The sequence below is a fragment of the Dunckerocampus dactyliophorus genome, chromosome 13 (genome assembly GCF_027744805.1).
Source record: "Dunckerocampus dactyliophorus isolate RoL2022-P2 chromosome 13, RoL_Ddac_1.1, whole genome shotgun sequence".
In the NCBI taxonomy this organism is placed as follows: Eukaryota; Metazoa; Chordata; class Actinopteri; order Syngnathiformes; family Syngnathidae; genus Dunckerocampus; species Dunckerocampus dactyliophorus.
This window is the reverse complement of record NC_072831.1, coordinates 3,964,854-3,979,972: the sequence shown is the minus strand read 5'-3', so window position 1 is coordinate 3,979,972 and position 15,119 is coordinate 3,964,854. Positions and strand designations below refer to the sequence as shown.

The 15,119-nt window shown below is 46.8% G+C and overlaps 22 non-coding genes across 22 annotated transcripts; 14 read left to right on the top strand and 8 right to left on the bottom strand.

Moving 5' to 3' along the window:
• Positions 1–710: 710 nt before the first annotated feature.
• On the bottom strand, positions 711–784 carry trnat-cgu (transfer RNA threonine (anticodon CGU)). The gene has a single exon. It is a non-coding gene; the product is annotated as a tRNA-Thr (tRNA).
• A 181-nt stretch (positions 785–965) lies between these two features.
• On the top strand, positions 966–1,037 carry trnap-agg (transfer RNA proline (anticodon AGG)). The gene has a single exon. It is a non-coding gene; the product is annotated as a tRNA-Pro (tRNA).
• A 149-nt stretch (positions 1,038–1,186) lies between these two features.
• trnaq-cug (transfer RNA glutamine (anticodon CUG)) lies at positions 1,187–1,258 on the top strand. Its single transcript has one exon. It is a non-coding gene; the product is annotated as a tRNA-Gln (tRNA).
• A 1,704-nt stretch (positions 1,259–2,962) lies between these two features.
• Positions 2,963–3,036, bottom strand: trnat-cgu (transfer RNA threonine (anticodon CGU)). The gene has a single exon. It is a non-coding gene; the product is annotated as a tRNA-Thr (tRNA).
• A 181-nt stretch (positions 3,037–3,217) lies between these two features.
• trnap-agg (transfer RNA proline (anticodon AGG)) lies at positions 3,218–3,289 on the top strand. Its single transcript has one exon. It is a non-coding gene; the product is annotated as a tRNA-Pro (tRNA).
• Positions 3,290–3,438: 149 nt separating this feature from the next.
• On the top strand, positions 3,439–3,510 carry trnaq-cug (transfer RNA glutamine (anticodon CUG)). The gene has a single exon. It is a non-coding gene; the product is annotated as a tRNA-Gln (tRNA).
• A 1,695-nt stretch (positions 3,511–5,205) lies between these two features.
• On the bottom strand, positions 5,206–5,279 carry trnat-cgu (transfer RNA threonine (anticodon CGU)). Its single transcript has one exon. It is a non-coding gene; the product is annotated as a tRNA-Thr (tRNA).
• A 181-nt stretch (positions 5,280–5,460) lies between these two features.
• trnap-agg (transfer RNA proline (anticodon AGG)) lies at positions 5,461–5,532 on the top strand. The gene has a single exon. It is a non-coding gene; the product is annotated as a tRNA-Pro (tRNA).
• Positions 5,533–5,681: 149 nt separating this feature from the next.
• On the top strand, positions 5,682–5,753 carry trnaq-cug (transfer RNA glutamine (anticodon CUG)). Its single transcript has one exon. It is a non-coding gene; the product is annotated as a tRNA-Gln (tRNA).
• Positions 5,754–7,457: 1,704 nt separating this feature from the next.
• trnat-cgu (transfer RNA threonine (anticodon CGU)) lies at positions 7,458–7,531 on the bottom strand. The gene has a single exon. It is a non-coding gene; the product is annotated as a tRNA-Thr (tRNA).
• A 181-nt stretch (positions 7,532–7,712) lies between these two features.
• trnap-agg (transfer RNA proline (anticodon AGG)) lies at positions 7,713–7,784 on the top strand. Its single transcript has one exon. It is a non-coding gene; the product is annotated as a tRNA-Pro (tRNA).
• A 149-nt stretch (positions 7,785–7,933) lies between these two features.
• Positions 7,934–8,005, top strand: trnaq-cug (transfer RNA glutamine (anticodon CUG)). The gene has a single exon. It is a non-coding gene; the product is annotated as a tRNA-Gln (tRNA).
• A 1,696-nt stretch (positions 8,006–9,701) lies between these two features.
• Positions 9,702–9,775, bottom strand: trnat-cgu (transfer RNA threonine (anticodon CGU)). The gene has a single exon. It is a non-coding gene; the product is annotated as a tRNA-Thr (tRNA).
• A 181-nt stretch (positions 9,776–9,956) lies between these two features.
• On the top strand, positions 9,957–10,028 carry trnap-agg (transfer RNA proline (anticodon AGG)). The gene has a single exon. It is a non-coding gene; the product is annotated as a tRNA-Pro (tRNA).
• Positions 10,029–10,177: 149 nt separating this feature from the next.
• On the top strand, positions 10,178–10,249 carry trnaq-cug (transfer RNA glutamine (anticodon CUG)). Its single transcript has one exon. It is a non-coding gene; the product is annotated as a tRNA-Gln (tRNA).
• Positions 10,250–10,947: 698 nt separating this feature from the next.
• Positions 10,948–11,020, top strand: trnat-ugu (transfer RNA threonine (anticodon UGU)). The gene has a single exon. It is a non-coding gene; the product is annotated as a tRNA-Thr (tRNA).
• Positions 11,021–11,377: 357 nt separating this feature from the next.
• On the bottom strand, positions 11,378–11,450 carry trnaf-gaa (transfer RNA phenylalanine (anticodon GAA)). The gene has a single exon. It is a non-coding gene; the product is annotated as a tRNA-Phe (tRNA).
• Positions 11,451–11,916: 466 nt separating this feature from the next.
• trnat-cgu (transfer RNA threonine (anticodon CGU)) lies at positions 11,917–11,990 on the bottom strand. The gene has a single exon. It is a non-coding gene; the product is annotated as a tRNA-Thr (tRNA).
• Positions 11,991–12,171: 181 nt separating this feature from the next.
• Positions 12,172–12,243, top strand: trnap-cgg (transfer RNA proline (anticodon CGG)). The gene has a single exon. It is a non-coding gene; the product is annotated as a tRNA-Pro (tRNA).
• Positions 12,244–13,190: 947 nt separating this feature from the next.
• On the top strand, positions 13,191–13,263 carry trnak-uuu (transfer RNA lysine (anticodon UUU)). The gene has a single exon. It is a non-coding gene; the product is annotated as a tRNA-Lys (tRNA).
• Positions 13,264–14,168: 905 nt separating this feature from the next.
• Positions 14,169–14,242, bottom strand: trnat-cgu (transfer RNA threonine (anticodon CGU)). The gene has a single exon. It is a non-coding gene; the product is annotated as a tRNA-Thr (tRNA).
• A 181-nt stretch (positions 14,243–14,423) lies between these two features.
• trnap-cgg (transfer RNA proline (anticodon CGG)) lies at positions 14,424–14,495 on the top strand. The gene has a single exon. It is a non-coding gene; the product is annotated as a tRNA-Pro (tRNA).
• The last annotated feature ends 624 nt before the right edge of the window (positions 14,496–15,119 follow it).

Sequence of the window (15,119 nt, the reverse complement as noted above, 5' to 3'; positions counted from 1 at the left end):
TTTCAAATGTCACCTTGGCGTCATCAACTTGTGCCATTGTAGTGTTTGGATCGTAAGCTCCCCGAACGTTCGCTGGATTTTCAGAACGAAATCTGTGTCACTCATTAACCAGAGACACGTTCAGCAAGGCTTTTTAAATGATCTGGCAAGGCAAGAACAACATTTCAACTGTGCTGAAACCCGGGATTGAACCAGGGACCTTTAGATCTTCAGTCTAACGCTCTCCCAACTGAGCTACTTCAGCTGCAACACAGCATTTCCGCTTTTCCAGTCAGGCCTCAGTTCTTCAAATGTAACCAGGCTGGGCGGGTTGCCCTTGTCTTTTGCCGGCTAAAAGGAGGTCTTCGCAGATGAATCTCAGAGCCTATCACTGGTCACCTGAACAGGGACTGCTCGTCTGACTGTGGAACTTTTGTCCAGAAGGCATTTTGCTTGTCCAAGTGGGCACTTCAAATGTAAGTGGAGCTTAGAGGTGGCAATTTCAGGACAGGAGCTTCTTTCTCCATCCACATCTTCTCAGTCCAAGGCGAGCTCACATATTCTGCCTCGACTAAGCCGGAAGTCGGTAGGTCGGTCGTGTCCAAATTGACCAGGGTATTATTGCCTTCAGAAATGATGGGATTTTCTTCAACGCAACAAGGATTCTCATAGGAATACATGGTTTGAAATGTTTCAAAAGTAGCCGTGAAGGAGCCCTGGAAACAGCCTAAAGGCACTGCTGGGATTTGAACCCAGAATCTCCTGTTTACGAGACAGGCACTTTGACCGACTCAGCCACAGCGCCCGCAAAGCTGCAGAATTTGCACCTAAATTACTCTTTGCCCTTAAAAACAATAACAAACGTCAAAACCACGACGACGCAATTTACCAATGCAATCGCATCATGTCAATTTTGGTACCAAGGGAATCCTGTCGTTTCGGCCGAAATTCTCAGCAACAAACAGCCGCTCTCTCAAGCTACCAAGGGCTTGTTGGTCTAGTGGTATGATTCTCGCTTAGGGTGCGAGAGGTCCCAGGTTCAACTCCTGGACAAGCCCTCCGTCTGTATAGGCTGACTTTTGACTTGATTATAACCTTTTAACGTAATTTCCCTAAAAAACGATCAAATAATGAAATGCTGTCAACTTTATCGTAGTCTGACACTGTGTACTTGGGGATCAGACAATGTCAGACACTTGCTATCGCCGGTTCCATGGTGTAATGGTTAGCACTCTGGACTCTGAATCCAGTGATCCAAGTTCAAGTCTTGGTGGGACCGACTTCTGCGTCTTGGACGGTCACCTCCTTTTACGTTAAGTGTGTGTGATTAGGGTTTTTTTTATTTGAGGATTTGAGTTGAAATACATATCTATAAATACCATATCAGTGGTATCCCAAGATCAGGATGAGTTCCCAGAATGACGGTAAGGTCCGTGACAGCTGATGTCATACATCAGCTGGCAATATATGCATGTGAGGTAGACACTTCGGTTGTGTGTGGGGCGACACAAGTCTTTTCAGTTCCTCTGTCGAGTCAAGAAGGACACAGCACTGTACTGAAATCTGGGACCTTTAGATCTTCAGTCTGACGCTCTCCCAGCTATTTCAGCTGTGGAACGGGTTTTCGGCTTTTCCAGGTCAGGGCTCAGCCTGTCAAATGTAAGAAGGGGCACCAGTCCCGTTCCCGGTGCCCCTGTGTTTTGGGGGCAAAAAGGAGGCTTTGGCAAATGAACTTCAGAGCCTATCACTGGTCACCTGAACAGGGGCTTGAATCCTGGACACTCAGATCAAAAGTCGAATGTGTCAGTGACTGGCTCAACCTTTGTCTTATCTGACCATAAAATCTTTTACTCAGAAGGTGTTTGGCTAGTCCGTGTGGGCAGTGTCCAACCTAAGCCTGTCTTATAGGTGGCAATTTCGGGAGCATGTCCATGGCGAAGCCAGAAATCCAGCCACTTGTATGCCAGAAAATTTCAGTCACGTGACTTTTTAATGTCAAAGAGCGGCCTGGATAGCTCAGCTGGTAGAGCATCAGACTTTTAATCTGAGGGTCCAGGGTTCAAGTCCCTGTTCAGGCGGTGAATGATAGGCTGCTTCACCTACATGCAAAGCCTGCCTCTTTGGTCCTGATTTGGAACACATTGTCAATAGTCTGAGCCCAGCTATTGTCCAAATTGACAAGGCCTTTGTCCTGAGCATTGTAGCACACAAGACCAGTTCCAGAAAAAATGGGATTTTCGTCAAACATGGAAACAACCGAGCCACTGTTGGGCTTTCAAATATCACCTTGGCGTCATCAACTTGTGCCATTGTAGTGTTTGGATCGTAAGCTCCCCGAACGTTCGCTGGATTTTCAGAACGAAATCTGTGTCACTCATTAACCAGAGACACGTTCAGCAAGGCTTTTTAAATGATCTGGCAAGGCAAGAACAACATTTCAACTGTGCTGAAACCCGGGATTGAACCAGGGACCTTTAGATCTTCAGTCTAACGCTCTCCCAACTGAGCTACTTCAGCTGCAACACAGCATTTCCGCTTTTCCAGTCAGGCCTCAGTTCTTCAAATGTAACCAGGCTGGGCGGGTTGCCCTTGTCTTTTGCCGGCTAAAAGGAGGTCTTCGCAGATGAATCTCAGAGCCTATCACTGGTCACCTGAACAGGGACTGCTCGTCTGACTGTGGAACTTTTGTCCAGAAGACATTTGGCTTGTCCAAGTGGGCACTTCAAATGTAAGTGGAGCTTAGAGGTGGCAATTTCAGGACAGGAGCTTCTTTCTCCATCCACATCTTCTCAGTCCAAGGCGAGCTCACATAATCTGCCTCGACTAAGCCGGAAGTCGGTAGGTCGGTCGTGTCCAAATTGATCAGGGTATTATTGCCTTCAGAAATGATGGGATTTTCTTCAACGCAACAAGGATTCTCATAGAAAAACATGGTTTGAAATGTTTCAAAAGTAGCCGTGAAGAAGCCATGGAAACAGCCTAAAGGCACTGCTGGGATTTGAACCCAGAATCTCCTGTTTACGAGACAGGCACTTTGACCGACTCAGCCACAGCGCCCGCAAAGCTGCAGAATTTGCACCTAAATTACTCTTTGCCCTTAAAAACAATAACAAACGTCAAAACCACGACGACGCAATTTACCAATGCAATCGCATCATGTCAATTTTGGTACCAAGGGAATCCTGTCGTTTCGGCCGAAATTCTCAGCAACAAACAGCCGCCCTCTCAAGCTACCAAGGGCTTGTTGGTCTAGTGGTATGATTCTCGCTTAGGGTGCGAGAGGTCCCAGGTTCAACTCCTGGACAAGCCCTCCGTCTGTATAGGCTGACTTTTGACTTGATTATAACCTTTTAACGTAATTTCCCTAAAAAACGATCAAATAATGGAATGCTGTCAACTTTATCGTAGTCTGACACTGTGTACTTGGGGATCAGACAATGTCAGACACTTGCTATCGCCGGTTCCATGGTGTAATGGTTAGCACTCTGGACTCTGAATCCAGTGATCCAAGTTCAAGTCTTGGTGGGACCGACTTCTGCGTTTTGGACGGTCACCTCCTTTTACGTTAAGTGTGTGTGATTAGGGTTTTTTTTATTTGAGGATTTGAGTTGAAATACATATCTATAAATACCATATCAGTGGTTTCCCAAGATCAGGATGAGTTCCCAGAATGACGGTAAGGTCCGTGACAGCTGATGTCATACATCAGCTGGCAATATATGCATGTGAGGTAGACACTTCGGTTGTGTGTGGGGCGACACAAGTCTTTTCAGTTCCTCTGTCGAGTCAAGAAGGACACAGCACTGTACTGAAATCTGGGACCTTTAGATCTTCAGTCTGACGCTCTCCCAGCTATTTCAGCTGTGGAACGGGTTTTCGGCTTTTCCAGGTCAGGGCTCAGCCTGTCAAATGTAAGAAGGGGCACCAGTCCCGTTCCTGGTGCCCCTGTGTTTTGGGGGCAAAAAGGAGGCTTTGGCAAATGAACTTCAGAGCCTATCACTGGTCACCTGAACAGGGGCTTGAATCCTGGACACTCAGATCAAAAGTCGAATGTGTCAGTGACTGGCTCAACCTTTGTCTTATCTGACCATAAAATCTTTTACCCAGAAGGTGTTTGGCTAGTCCGTGTGGGCAGTGTCCAACCTAAGCCTGTCTTATAGGTGGCAATTTCGGGAGCATGTCCATGGCGAAGCCAGAAATCCAGCCACTTGTATGCCAGAAAATTTCAGTCACGTGACTTTTTAATGTCAAAGAGCGGCCTGGATAGCTCAGCTGGTAGAGCATCAGACTTTTAATCTGAGGGTCCAGGGTTCAAGTCCCTGTTCAGGCGGTGAATGATAGGCTGCTTCACCTACATGCAAAGCTGGTCCTGATTTGGAACACATTGTCAATAGTCTTAGCCCAGCTATTGTCCAAATTGACAAGGCCTTTGTCCTGAGCATTGTAGCACACAAGACCAGTTCCAGAAAAAATGGGATTTTCGTCAAACATGGAAACAACCGAGCCACTGTTGGGCTTTCAAATGTCACCTTGGCGTCATCAACTTGTGCCATTGTAGTGTTTGGATCGTAAGCTCCCCGAACGTTCGCTGGATTTTCAGAACGAAATCTGTGTCACTCATTAACCAGAGACACGTTCAGCAAGGCTTTTTAAATGATCTGGCAAGGCAAGAACAACATTTCAACTGTGCTGAAACCCGGGATTGAACCAGGGACCTTTAGATCTTCAGTCTAACGCTCTCCCAACTGAGCTACTTCAGCTGCAACACAGCATTTCCGCTTTTCCAGTCAGGCCTCAGTTCTTCAAATGTAACCAGGCTGGGCGGGTTGCCCTTGTCTTTTGCCGGCTAAAAGGAGGTCTTCGCAGATGAATCTCAGAGCCTATCACTGGTCACCTGAACAGGGACTGCTCGTCTGACTGTGGAACTTTTGTCCAGAAGGCATTTTGCTTGTCCAAGTGGGCACTTCAAATGTAAGTGGAGCTTAGAGGTGGCAATTTCAGGACAGGAGCTTCTTTCTCCATCCACATCTTCTCAGTCCAAGGCGAGCTCACATATTCTGCCTCGACTAAGCCGGAAGTCGGTAGGTCGGTCGTGTCCAAATTGACCAGGGTATTATTGCCTTCAGAAATGATGGGATTTTCTTCAACGCAACAAGGATTCTCATAGGAATACATGGTTTGAAATGTTTCAAAAGTAGCCGTGAAGGAGCCCTGGAAACAGCCTAAAGGCACTGCTGGGATTTGAACCCAGAATCTCCTGTTTACGAGACAGGCACTTTGACCGACTCAGCCACAGCGCCCGCAAAGCTGCAGAATTTGCACCTAAATTACTCTTTGCCCTTAAAAACAATAACAAACGTCAAAACCACGACGACGCAATTTACCAATGCAATCGCATCATGTCAATTTTGGTACCAAGGGAATCCTGTCGTTTCGGCCGAAATTCTCAGCAACAAACAGCCGCTCTCTCAAGCTACCAAGGGCTTGTTGGTCTAGTGGTATGATTCTCGCTTAGGGTGCGAGAGGTCCCAGGTTCAACTCCTGGACAAGCCCTCCGTCTGTATAGGCTGACTTTTGACTTGATTATAACCTTTTAACGTAATTTCCCTAAAAAACGATCAAATAATGAAATGCTGTCAACTTTATCGTAGTCTGACACTGTGTACTTGGGGATCAGACAATGTCAGACACTTGCTATCGCCGGTTCCATGGTGTAATGGTTAGCACTCTGGACTCTGAATCCAGTGATCCAAGTTCAAGTCTTGGTGGGACCGACTTCTGCGTCTTGGACGGTCACCTCCTTTTACGTTAAGTGTGTGTGATTAGGGTTTTTTTTATTTGAGGATTTGAGTTGAAATACATATCTATAAATACCATATCAGTGGTATCCCAAGATCAGGATGAGTTCCCAGAATGACGGTAAGGTCCGTGACAGCTGATGTCATACATCAGCTGGCAATATATGCATGTGAGGTAGACACTTCGGTTGTGTGTGGGGCGACACAAGTCTTTTCAGTTCCTCTGTCGAGTCAAGAAGGATACAGCACTGTACTGAAATCTGGGACCTTTAGATCTTCAGTCTGACGCTCTCCCAGCTATTTCAGCTGTGGAACGGGTTTTCGGCTTTTCCAGGTCAGGGCTCAGCCTGTCAAATGTAAGAAGGGGCACCAGTCCCGTTCCCGGTGCCCCTGTGTTTTGGGGGCAAAAAGGAGGCTTTGGCAAATGAACTTCAGAGCCTATCACTGGTCACCTGAACAGGGGCTTGAATCCTGGACACTCAGATCAAAAGTCGAATGTGTCAGTGACTGGCTCAACCTTTGTCTTATCTGACCATAAAATCTTTTACTCAGAAGGTGTTTGGCTAGTCCGTGTGGGCAGTGTCCAACCTAAGCCTGTCTTATAGGTGGCAATTTCGGGAGCATGTCCATGGCGAAGCCAGAAATCCAGCCACTTGTATGCCAGAAAATTTCAGTCACGTGACTTTTTAATGTCAAAGAGCGGCCTGGATAGCTCAGCTGGTAGAGCATCAGACTTTTAATCTGAGGGTCCAGGGTTCAAGTCCCTGTTCAGGCGGTGAATGATAGGCTGCTTCACCTACATGCAAAGCCTGCCTCTTTGGTCCTGATTTGGAACACATTGTCAATAGTCTGAGCCCAGCTATTGTCCAAATTGACAAGGCCTTTGTCCTGAGCATTGTAGCACACAAGACCAGTTCCAGAAAAAATGGGATTTTCGTCAAACATGGAAACAACCGAGCCACTGTTGGGCTTTCAAATATCACCTTGGCGTCATCAACTTGTGCCATTGTAGTGTTTGGATCGTAAGCTCCCCGAACGTTCGCTGGATTTTCAGAACGAAATCTGTGTCACTCATTAACCAGAGACACGTTCAGCAAGGCTTTTTAAATGATCTGGCAAGGCAAGAACAACATTTCAACTGTGCTGAAACCCGGGATTGAACCAGGGACCTTTAGATCTTCAGTCTAACGCTCTCCCAACTGAGCTACTTCAGCTGCAACACAGCATTTCCGCTTTTCCAGTCAGGCCTCAGTTCTTCAAATGTAACCAGGCTGGGCGGGTTGCCCTTGTCTTTTGCCGGCTAAAAGGAGGTCTTCGCAGATGAATCTCAGAGCCTATCACTGGTCACCTGAACAGGGACTGCTCGTCTGACTGTGGAACTTTTGTCCAGAAGACATTTGGCTTGTCCAAGTGGGCACTTCAAATGTAAGTGGAGCTTAGAGGTGGCAATTTCAGGACAGGAGCTTCTTTCTCCATCCACATCTTCTCAGTCCAAGGCGAGCTCACATAATCTGCCTCGACTAAGCCGGAAGTCGGTAGGTCGGTCGTGTCCAAATTGATCAGGGTATTATTGCCTTCAGAAATGATGGGATTTTCTTCAACGCAACAAGGATTCTCATAGTAAAACATGGTTTGAAATGTTTCAAAAGTAGCCGTGAAGAAGCCATGGAAACAGCCTAAAGGCACTGCTGGGATTTGAACCCAGAATCTCCTGTTTACGAGACAGGCACTTTGACCGACTCAGCCACAGCGCCCGCAAAGCTGCAGAATTTGCACCTAAATTACTCTTTGCCCTTAAAAACAATAACAAACGTCAAAACCACGACGACGCAATTTACCAATGCAATCGCATCATGTCAATTTTGGTACCAAGGGAATCCTGTCGTTTCGGCCGAAATTCTCAGCAACAAACAGCCGCCCTCTCAAGCTACCAAGGGCTTGTTGGTCTAGTGGTATGATTCTCGCTTAGGGTGCGAGAGGTCCCAGGTTCAACTCCTGGACAAGCCCTCCGTCTGTATAGGCTGACTTTTGACTTGATTATAACCTTTTAACGTAATTTCCCTAAAAAACGATCAAATAATGGAATGCTGTCAACTTTATCGTAGTCTGACACTGTGTACTTGGGGATCAGACAATGTCAGACACTTGCTATCGCCGGTTCCATGGTGTAATGGTTAGCACTCTGGACTCTGAATCCAGTGATCCAAGTTCAAGTCTTGGTGGGACCGACTTCTGCGTTTTGGACGGTCACCTCCTTTTACGTTAAGTGTGTGTGATTAGGGTTTTTTTATTTGAGGATTTGAGTTGAAATACATATCTATAAATACCATATCAGTGGTTTCCCAAGATCAGGATGAGTTCCCAGAATGACGGTAAGGTCCGTGACAGCTGATGTCATACATCAGCTGGCAATATATGCATGTGAGGTAGACACTTCGGTTGTGTGTGGGGCGACACAAGTCTTTTCAGTTCCTCTGTCGAGTCAAGAAGGACACAGCACTGTACTGAAATCTGGGACCTTTAGATCTTCAGTCTGACGCTCTCCCAGCTATTTCAGCTGTGGAACGGGTTTTCGGCTTTTCCAGGTCAGGGCTCAGCCTGTCAAATGTAAGAAGGGGCACCAGTCCCGTTCCTGGTGCCCCTGTGTTTTGGGGGCAAAAAGGAGGCTTTGGCAAATGAACTTCAGAGCCTATCACTGGTCACCTGAACAGGGGCTTGAATCCTGGACACTCAGATCAAAAGTCGAATGTGTCAGTGACTGGCTCAACCTTTGTCTTATCTGACCATAAAATCTTTTACCCAGAAGGTGTTTGGCTAGTCCGTGTGGGCAGTGTCCAACCTAAGCCTGTCTTATAGGTGGCAATTTCGGGAGCATGTCCATGGCGAAGCCAGAAATCCAGCCACTTGTATGCCAGAAAATTTCAGTCACGTGACTTTTTAATGTCAAAGAGCGGCCTGGATAGCTCAGCTGGTAGAGCATCAGACTTTTAATCTGAGGGTCCAGGGTTCAAGTCCCTGTTCAGGCGGTGAATGATAGGCTGCTTCACCTACATGCAAAGCCTGCCTCTTTGGTCCTGATTTGGAACACATTGTCAATAGTCTGAGCCCAGCTATTGTCCAAATTGACAAGGCCTTTGTCCTGAGCATTGTAGCACACAAGACCAGTTCCAGAAAAAATGGGATTTTCGTCAAACATGGAAACAACCGAGCCACTGTTGGGCTTTCAAATATCACCTTGGCGTCATTAACTTGTGCCATTGTAGTGTTTGGATCGTAAGCTCCCCGAACGTTCGCTGGATTTTCAGAACAAATCACTCATTAACCAGAGACACGTTCAGCAAGGCTTTTGAAATGATCTGGCAAGGCAAGAACAACATTTCAACTGTGCTGAAACCCGGGATTGAACCAGTGACCTTTAGATCTTCAGTCTAACGCTCTCCCAACTGAGCTACTTCAGCTGCAACACAGCATTTCCGCTTTTCCAGTCAGGCCTCAGTTCTTCAAATGTAACCAGGCTGGGCGGGTTGCCCTTGTCTTTTGCCGGCTAAAAGGAGGTCTTCGCAGATGAATCTCAGAGCCTATCACTGGTCACCTGAACAGGGACTGCTCGTCTGACTGTGGAACTTTTGTCCAGAAGACATTTGGCTTGTCCAAGTGGGCACTTCAAATGTAAGTGGAGCTTAGAGGTGGCAATTTCAGGACAGGAGCTTCTTTCTCCATCCACATCTTCTCAGTCCAAGGCGAGCTCACATAATCTGCCTCGACTAAGCCGGAAGTCGGTAGGTCGGTCGTGTCCAAATTGATCAGGGTATTATTGCCTTCAGAAATGATGGGATTTTCTTCAACGCAACAAGGATTCTCATAGAAAAACATGGTTTGAAATGTTTCAAAAGTAGCCGTGAAGAAGCCATGGAAACAGCCTAAAGGCACTGCTGGGATTTGAACCCAGAATCTCCTGTTTACGAGACAGGCACTTTGACCGACTCAGCCACAGCGCCCGCAAAGCTGCAGAATTTGCACCTAAATTACTCTTTGCCCTTAAAAACAATAACAAACGTCAAAACCACGACGACGCAATTTACCAATGCAATCGCATCATGTCAATTTTGGTACCAAGGGAATCCTGTCGTTTCGGCCGAAATTCTCAGCAACAAACAGCCGCCCTCTCAAGCTACCAAGGGCTTGTTGGTCTAGTGGTATGATTCTCGCTTAGGGTGCGAGAGGTCCCAGGTTCAACTCCTGGACAAGCCCTCCGTCTGTATAGGCTGACTTTTGACTTGATTATAACCTTTTAACGTAATTTCCCTAAAAAACGATCAAATAATGGAATGCTGTCAACTTTATCGTAGTCTGACACTGTGTACTTGGGGATCAGACAATGTCAGACACTTGCTATCGCCGGTTCCATGGTGTAATGGTTAGCACTCTGGACTCTGAATCCAGTGATCCAAGTTCAAGTCTTGGTGGGACCGACTTCTGCGTTTTGGACGGTCACCTCCTTTTACGTTAAGTGTGTGTGATTAGGGTTTTTTTATTTGAGGATTTGAGTTGAAATACATATCTATAAATACCATATCAGTGGTTTCCCAAGATCAGGATGAGTTCCCAGAATGACGGTAAGGTCCGCAATATATGCATGTGAGGTAGACACTTCGGTTGTGTGTGGGGCGACACAAGTCTTTTCAGTTCCTCTGTCGAGTCAAGAAGGACACAGCACTGTACTGAAATCTGGGACCTTTAGATCTTCAGTCTGACGCTCTCCCAGCTATTTCAGCTGTGGAACGGGTTTTCGGCTTTTCCAGGTCAGGGCTCAGCCTGTCAAATGTAAGAAGGGGCACCAGTCCCGTTCCTGGTGCCCCTGTGTTTTGGGGGCAAAAAGGAGGCTTTGGCAAATGAACTTCAGAGCCTATCACTGGTCACCTGAACAGGGGCTTGAATCCTGGACACTCAGATCAAAAGTCGAATGTGTCAGTGACTGGCTCAACCTTTGTCTTATCTGACCATAAAATCTTTTACCCAGAAGGTGTTTGGCTAGTCCGTGTGGGCAGTGTCCAACCTAAGCCTGTCTTATAGGTGGCAATTTCGGGAGCATGTCCATGGCGAAGCCAGAAATCCAGCCACTTGTATGCCAGAAAATTTCAGTCACGTGACTTTTTAATGTCAAAGAGCGGCCTGGATAGCTCAGCTGGTAGACCATCAGACTTGTAATCTGAGGGTCCAGGGTTCAAGTCCCTGTTCAGGCGGTGAATGATAGGCTGCTTCACCTACATGCAAAGCTGGTCCTGATTTGGAACCCATTGTCAATAGTCTGAGCCCAGCTATTGTCCAAATTGACAAGGCCTTTGTCCTGAGCATTGTAGCACACAAGACCAGTTCCAGAAAAAATGGGATTTTCGTCAAACATGGAAACAACCGAGCCACTGTTGGGCTTTCAAATATCACCTTGGCGTCATCAACTTGTGCCATTGTAGTGTTTGGATCGTAAGCTCCCCGAACGTTCGCTGGATTTTCAGAACGAAATCTGTGTCACTCATTAACCAGAGACACGTTCAGCAAGGCTTTTGAAATGATCTGGCAAGGCAAGAACAACATTTCAACTGTGCTGAAACCCGGGATTGAACCAGGGACCTTTAGATCTTCAGTCTAACGCTCTCCCAACTGAGCTATTTCAGCTGCAACACAGCATTTCCGCTTTTCCAGTCAGGCCTCAGTTCTTCAAATGTAACCAGGCTGGGCGGGTTGCCCTTGTCTTTTGCCGGCTAAAAGGAGGTCTTCGCAGATGAATCTCAGAGCCTATCACTGGTCACCTGAACAGGGACTGCTCGTCTGACTGTGGAACTTTTGTCCAGAAGACATTTGGCTTGTCCAAGTGGGCACTTCAAATGTAAGTGGAGCTTAGAGGTGGCAATTTCAGGACAGGAGCTTCTTTCTCCATCCACATCTTCTCAGTCCAAGGCGAGCTCACATATTCTGCCTCGACTAAGCCGGAAGTCGGTAGGTCGGTCGTGTCCAAATTGATCAGGGTATTATTGCCTTCAGAAATGATGGGATTTTCTTCAACGCAACAAGGATTCTCATAGAAAAACATGGTTTGAAATGTTTCAAAAGTAGCCGTGAAGGAGCCATGGAAACAGCCTAAAGGCACTGCTGGGCTTTGAACCCAGAATCTCCTGTTTACGAGACAGGCACTTTGACCGACTCAGCCACAGCGCCCGCAAAGCTGCAGAATTTGCACCTAAGTTACTCTTTGCCCTTAAAAACAATAACAAACGTCAAAACCACGACGACGCAATTTACCAATGCAATCGCATCATGTCAATTTTGGTACCAAGGGAATCCTGTCGTTTCGGCCGAAATGCTCAGCAACAAACAGCCGCTCTCTTAAGCTACCAAGGGCTTGTTGGTCTAGTGGTATGATTCTCGCTTCGGGTGCGAGAGGTCCCAGGTTCAACTCCTGGACAAGCCCTCCGTCTGTATAGGCTGACTTTTGACTTGATTATAACCTTTTAACGTAATTTCCCTAAAAAACGATCAAATAATGGAATGCTGTCAACTTTATCGTAGTCTGACACTGTGTACTTGGGGATCAGACAATGTCAGACACTTGCTATCGCCGGTTCCATGGTGTAATGGTTAGCACTCTGGACTCTGAATCCAGTAATCCAAGTTCAAGTCTTGGTGGGACCGACTTCTGCGTCTTGGACGGTCACCTCCTTTTACGTTAAGTGTGTGTGATTAGGGTTTTTTTTATTTGAGGATTTGAGTTGAAATACATATCTATAAATACCATATCAGTGGTTTCCCAAGATCAGGATGAGTTCCCAGAATGACGGTAAGGTCCGTGACAGCTGATGTCATACATCAGCTGGCAATATATGCATGTGAGGTAGACACTTCGGTTGTGTGTGGGGCGACACAAGTCTTTTCAGTTCCTCTGTCGAGTCAAGAAGGACACAGCACTGTACTGAAATCTGGGACCTTTAGATCTTCAGTCTGACGCTCTCCCAGCTATTTCAGCTGTGGAACGGGTTTTCGGCTTTTCCAGGTCAGGGCTCAGCCTGTCAAATGTAAGAAGGGGCACCAGTCCCGTTCCTGGTGCCCCTGTGTTTTGGGGGCAAAAAGGAGGCTTTGGCAAATGAACTTCAGAGCCTATCACTGGTCACCTGAACAGGGGCTTGAATCCTGGACACTCAGATCAAAAGTCGAATGTGTCAGTGACTGGCTCAACCTTTGTCTTATCTGACCATAAAATCTTTTACCCAGAAGGTGTTTGGCTAGTCCGTGTGGGCAGTGTCCAACCTAAGCCTGTCTTATAGGTGGCAATTTCGGGAGCATGTCCATGGCGAAGCCAGAAATCCAGCCACTTGTATGCCAGAAAATTTCAGTCACGTGACTTTTTAATGTCAAAGAGCGGCCTGGATAGCTCAGCTGGTAGAGCATCAGACTTTTAATCTGAGGGTCCAGGGTTCAAGTCCCTGTTCAGGCGGTGAATGATAGGCTGCTTCACCTACATGCAAAGCCTGCCTCTTTGGTCCTGATTTGGAACACATTGTCAATAGTCTGAGCCCAGCTATTGTCCAAATTGACAAGGCCTTTGTCCTGAGCATTGTAGCACACAAGACCAGTTCCAGAAAAAATGGGATTTTCGTCAAACATGGAAACAACCGAGCCACTGTTGGGCTTTCAAATATCACCTTGGCGTCATCAACTTGTGCCATTGTAGTGTTTGGATCGTAAGCTCCCCGAACGTTCGCTGGATTTTCAGAACGAAATCTGTGTCACTCATTAACCAGAGACACGTTCAGCAAGGCTTTTGAAATGATCTGGCAAGGCAAGAACAACATTTCAACTGTGCTGAAACCCGGGATTGAACCAGGGACCTTTAGATCTTCAGTCTAACGCTCTCCCAACTGAGCTACTTCAGCTGCAACACACCATTTCCGCTTTTCCAGTCAGGCCTCAGTTCTTCAAATGTAACCAGGCTGGGCGGGTTGCCCTTGTCTTTTGCTGGCTAAAAGGAGGTCTTCGCAGATGAATCTCAGAGCCTATCACTGGTCACCTGAACAGGGACTGCTCGTCTGACTGTGGAACTTTTGTCCAGAAGACATTTGGCTTGTCCAAGTGGGCACTTCAAATGTAAGTGGAGCTTAGAGGTGGCAATTTCAGGACAGGAGCTTCTTTCTCCATCCACATCTTCTCAGTCCAAGGCGAGCTCACATAATCTGCCTCGACTAAGCCGGAAGTCGGTAGGTCGGTCGTGTCCAAATTGATCAGGGTATTATTGCCTTCAGAAATGATGGGATTTTCTTCAACGCAACAAGGATTCTCATAGAAAAACATGGTTTGAAATGTTTCAAAAGTAGCCGTGAAGGAGCCATGGAAACAGCCTAAAGGCACTGCTGGGATTTGAACCCAGAATCTCCTGTTTACGAGACAGGCACTTTGACCGACTCAGCCACAGCGCCCGCAAAGCTGCAGAATTTGCACCTAAGTTACTCTTTGCCCTTAAAAACAATAACAAACGTCAAAACCACGACGACGCAATTTACCAATGCAATCGCATCATGTCAATTTTGGTACCAAGGGAATCCTGTCGTTTCGGCCGAAATGCTCAGCAACAAACAGCCGCTCTCTCAAGCTACCAAGGGCTTGTTGGTCTAGTGGTATGATTCTCGCTTCGGGTGCGAGAGGTCCCAGGTTCAACTCCTGGACAAGCCCTCCGTCTGTATAGGCTGACTTTTGACTTGATTATAACCTTTTAACGTAATTTCCCTAAAAAACGATCAAATAATGGAATGCTGTCAACTTTATCGTAGTCTGACACTGTGTACTTGGGGATCAGACAATGTCAGACACTTGCTATCGCCGGTTCCATGGTGTAATGGTTAGCACTCTGGACTCTGAATCCAGTAATCCAAGTTCAAGTCTTGGTGGGACCGACTTCTGCGTCTTGGACGGTCACCTCCTTTTACGTTAAGTGTGTGTGATTAGGGTTTTTTTTATTTGAGGATTTGAGTTGAAATACATATCTATAAATACCATATCAGTGGTTTCCCAAGATCAGGATGAGTTCCCAGAATGACGGTAAGGTCCGTGACAGCTGATGTCATACATCAGCTGGCAATATATGCATGTGAGGTAGACACTTCGGTTGTGTGTGGGGCGACACAAGTCTTTTCAGTTCCTCTGTCGAGTCAAGAAGGACACAGCACTGTACTGAAATCTGGGACCTTTAGATCTTCAGTCTGACGCTCTCCCAGCTATTTCAGCTGTGGAACGGGTTTTCGGCTTTTCCAGGTCAGGGCTCAGCCTGTCAAATGTAAGAAGGGGCACCAGTCCCGT